This window comes from Gorilla gorilla, chromosome 6, assembly GCF_029281585.2.
Source record: "Gorilla gorilla gorilla isolate KB3781 chromosome 6, NHGRI_mGorGor1-v2.1_pri, whole genome shotgun sequence".
NCBI classification, from domain to species: domain Eukaryota; kingdom Metazoa; phylum Chordata; class Mammalia; order Primates; family Hominidae; genus Gorilla; species Gorilla gorilla.
In genome coordinates, this window is record NC_073230.2 from 28,554,360 (window position 1) to 28,558,878 (window position 4,519).

General features: G+C 39.0%; 1 pseudogene; it reads right to left on the reverse strand.

The window, feature by feature from the left end:
• Positions 1–3,802: 3,802 nt before the first annotated feature.
• Positions 3,803–4,258, reverse strand: LOC101146066 (small ribosomal subunit protein uS13-like; annotated as a pseudogene).
• Positions 4,259–4,519: the final 261 nt, after the last annotated feature.

The following is a 4,519-nucleotide window of genomic DNA, read 5'->3' on the forward strand; positions in this document are numbered from 1 at the left end:
CACTGCAGCCTTGAACTCCTGGGCTCGAGCAATCCTTCCATGTAGCTGAGACTATGGCACGTGCGACCGTGCCTACCTTAAAAGTATACTTTTAAATACTTGGCCTTACTTGATGGCTGTTACCTGATAATGACCTTACAAACCTATGGGCAAGAAAGAGCCTTAGGTGATTGACTTTAGCAAATTTAACCTATTTCAGTGAAAGAGCCACACTATACAGAACAGAAGTCCCAAATTTAACACATCTTCTCCAGTGTGGCATATTATTTAAAAGGTAAAAATTATATCCTCTTAATTTGCATTTATTCAAATATTAATAAAGTTGAACATGTTACCATATGTGCACTAGCTTTGTTTTTTCTTTTGTTCTTCTTAAATTTTCCTAGATGACCTGTCAGGGGCTTGGTGTTCTTCTTATCAATGTGTATGAGCTCTTTAATATTTTTTGTGCAATGTTTTTTGTATATATACTTCCCCAATCTACTGCTTGCCTTTAGAGCAATGTCTTTTAAAACAGAAAATTCTCAAAATGACAATATCAAATCTACAAGAGAGGCAAAGAGTACCATAAGGAATATGTAGAATATTAGCAATTCCAAGATAAAATTTTCTTAACAATTTTTTTTACTTACCTAAATTCCCAAAGTCATTTGCTGTAGTAATTCGTCAGTCACAATTGGAGAATAAATCACAACCGTGATACATTCTGCTGTAATGAAAATGGTAGTGACTGCTTATTACAAAAGAAGGTGTGTTTTAGAACAAATTTAGTCATTGGCATACATCTAAATATTTTGGAATTTCTCTAATATTCATGTCATTAGAACAAAGGAAGCTCAGTTTACGTGTATAAAATGGTAACCTGTAAAGTGATTTGGGGAGCAAGGCAGCCCATTAGCATGCCACCCCTCATAGACCAAATGCCTTTCATTTAAACTGAGGCAGTGACCCCTCCCAAGAGAGCAATGGCACTTTCTCCAATTCATTAATCTCATAGGATTTGGTGGGCAGCTTCCAATATACAACCATGTCCTTCCCAAACAATGAGTGCAAACTTTATAGAAACTTAACCGTGTGGATTTTATTTCCCTGGTCTTAACTGCAGCAGCACTGAGGTGAAGAACAGCAGGATAAAAGAAAATCCTGTGTCCAGCTCAGTGTATCAACATCAGGAAAGAGGCCAGCAAAGGTATAACTGAGAAAGGCAACACGCCTGTACGTCAGACCAAGGGCTTCATTCACCCACTTCCTGTGGTGAGGTCATTCTGTCGCAGCAGGCAGGTGACTTTTCAGTCTCTGACTGATGAGACTATGGAATGAGTCTCTGAATGATTATGGAAAGAGTGATGTATGTTTCACATTTAAGGCCAACTCCTAGATCACACCTCCACATCAACAGCTGGTTGTTAAGCGCCTTGTATATACAAGGTGCTGCGTCATCGAAGTGTAAAGAAAGACTAACTGGAGTCGTGGCATGGAATTACCTCAGGATGTTGCAGGCTATAAAACTTACTGGAATTTTTTTTCCATATGGACCCAAATATGCCTTTGTGTGATTTGATGTTTTTCACTTTCTAGTATGAGAACACAAAGTAAATTACTTTCAATTACTGTGTTCTGAAGCATTAAAAATTGGTACTTCTGTCACCAAAGACAGCAATAAAACTGAGGAAGAATGGCACAGGAATAAATAATTTCCACTTATTTATGTTCATTAGAAATTGCCAAGTAGATTCATTTACTCAAAAAGTATCCCCAAGTTGGGAGGTGTCATGTTCCACTAAGAGGAAATGTTTCTTATGACCAAATTAAAACACACAACTCTGGGAAAAAAGGTTTATTTTAGATGTTGTGATAACTGAGTCCCAGCCATAATGCTCCAAGTGGGCACCAGTAATGGGGGTTTCCTTTAATAAGGTTGTTTTTCTTTAACAAAACCGTATTAAATGAAATAGAAAGAAAAAGTAATGTTTGTGTCAATGAAACAGGCTTTTATGGCATCACAGCCAATGAAGATGAGCACAGACAAAGTAGAGGGGCTGGCATCAGGGAGCATCTAAGTGCAGCCCTAGAAGGCAGAGCTTTGGCACAAGCCACATTGAGTACTCCAGAATTGCCTTCTCTACTTGTGGCAAAGATAACCTACCTGTTCCCGCTCCTTTTGGAAAGCTTGTGGCTCCTTTGAAGCATGGCAAGTGTCCCAGCCTTCCCTGGATGAAGACAGGTTGGTCCACTGGGAAATGGCTGCTGCTGATAATGCAGGTATGAACCTCTGCAAGACAGAGAAAAGACAGTCTTTGCAAAATAGACCAAATGTTAAGAGTTCATGGGAAAACACTTAAAATAAAACCATGATCCCTTTCTAAACAATTATAACTTACATGCAGAGAAGAAAGTAACTTGGACACTCCTTCCGTCTACCACAAAAGGAGATGTAGGGCCTTCTTTACTCTTTAATAAAGCACCATTGTTTTTTCATGATTTTGCTTTATAGGGCTTAAATTAAAGGGAAACTACACTATGGAGAGGCAACTCTTTTCTTTTAAAGCTTTTATAGCACCTATATTGGCAAACTCCCCTGTGGGTCAGTGCTTGTTCTGAGATGACTTTTTTTTAAACTAAAAATATTTCAAATCATTATCATGAAAAAACAACTACAGGGCAAGAAGTAAACTACTGGCTGGGCTTGATGGCTCACACTTGTAATCCCAGCACTTTGGAAGGCTAAGGCAGGTGGATCGCCTGAGGTCAGGAGTTTGAGACCAGCCTGGCCAACATGGTGAAACCTCGTCTCTACTAAAAATACACAAAATTAGCCGGGCATGCTGTCAGTTGCCTGTAATCTCAGCTACTCAGGAGGCTGAGGCAGGAGAATCGCTTGAACCCCAGAAGCGGAGGGTGCAGTGAGCCGAGATCATACCATTGCACTCCAGCCTGGGCAACAAGAGCAAAATTCCGTCTCAAAAAAATAAAAGAAGTAAACTACCATAATGCCATATAATTTTACATAAAGAATGTCCCAGAAATTTTAGTGCAATCCCCTAAGACAATCAATATATGTCTTGAATTAACTTCTCTTTTAAGCGCCCAGAACATGGTAGATATGTACCATCCTTGGGCAAAGAGAGAACATGATCACTCAAATTCTCTTGCATCATGCTGGAAGTAGTTGGCCTATCCCCAAAGCTTGAAGGTCTGGTAGGCCCTGTTGTTCTACTGACTCTGGAATAGAGAAACTTTTAAGTCAAAAGTTGCCTTCTTTGGTAAGGATTGTAACCTGGTATTTTCAGTTATTTCATTAAGTTTACCACATAATTATAATTGAAGAAAACATAGAGTTCATTTTTAACCCATTATTACAAAATTCTTCACTTCAAAAGTTGTTATTAGAAAAGAAAAATTAGCCTTTTAACAAAAACGAACTTTGAAAAGCATTATCGACATATAGAACAGACACATGACTTTTAAACTTACTTTGTTATATAGGAAAGACAAATGAGACCTTATCTTTTAAGAAATGCCTCTGAGTATCTCCACCTTCATATCCATGAAATTTCATAAGGACAGCAGTAATAATATAATGTTGGCTCTGAGCCACTGTTTCAGCAATGTGTGAGCTATTTATTTTTTTCTCTTTTTTTTTTTTGGTGACAAAAAGTGTATTAAATGCAAAAAATAATCATGTTAATCAATGTTTTAGCGGCATAAAAATGTGAGTTCATTAGAATTAGGGGTTTGTTTTGTTTTTGTTTTTTTTTTTTTTGGTATACAGGCTATTTATTAACAGACAAGGCCTGCAGACTTATTTCTTCTTAGTCACACCAACATGGCCACGGCAGCCAGTGGTCTTGGTGTGCTGGCCTTGGACACAAAGGGCCCAGAAGTGGCGTAGCCCTTTATGAACCCGAATCTTCTTCAGTCGCTCCAGGTCCTCATGGAGCTTGTTGTCCAGACCATTGGCTAGGACCTGGCTATATTTTCCACCTTTTACATCCTTCTGTCTGTTCAAGGACCAGTCTGGGATCTTGAACTCGCATGGATTCTGCAAAATGGTGATCACACGTTCCACCTTATCCTCAGTGAGTTCTCCTGCCCTCTTGGTGAAGTCAATGTCTGCTTTCCTCAACACCACATGAGCGTATCTTCAACTCACATCTTTAATGGCAGTGATGGCAAAGGCTATTTTCCAGTGCCCATCGATGTTGGTATCAAGTACTCACAAAATATGCTGGAACTTTTCAGGGATCACTAGAGACATGGTGGCAGCACAAGCAGAGGCAGGCAGGCCTCCTGTGGAAGACAGGATTAGTTTATCCAAAACCGTATGTACTAATCAGAGTAAGATTTAGTCCAAATGTGGGTGACAAGTACTAAGTTTCTGTAAACACAAGCTGTAGGAGTATCAAGCAGAAACTCAAGGAAAGCCTCCTTTAGATGGTGAAGATTATACTAAGATTTAAGTGACGAAAAGGAGTTAGCCAAAAGAACTAGGAAACAAAATGTTCTAGGCAAAGGGAAT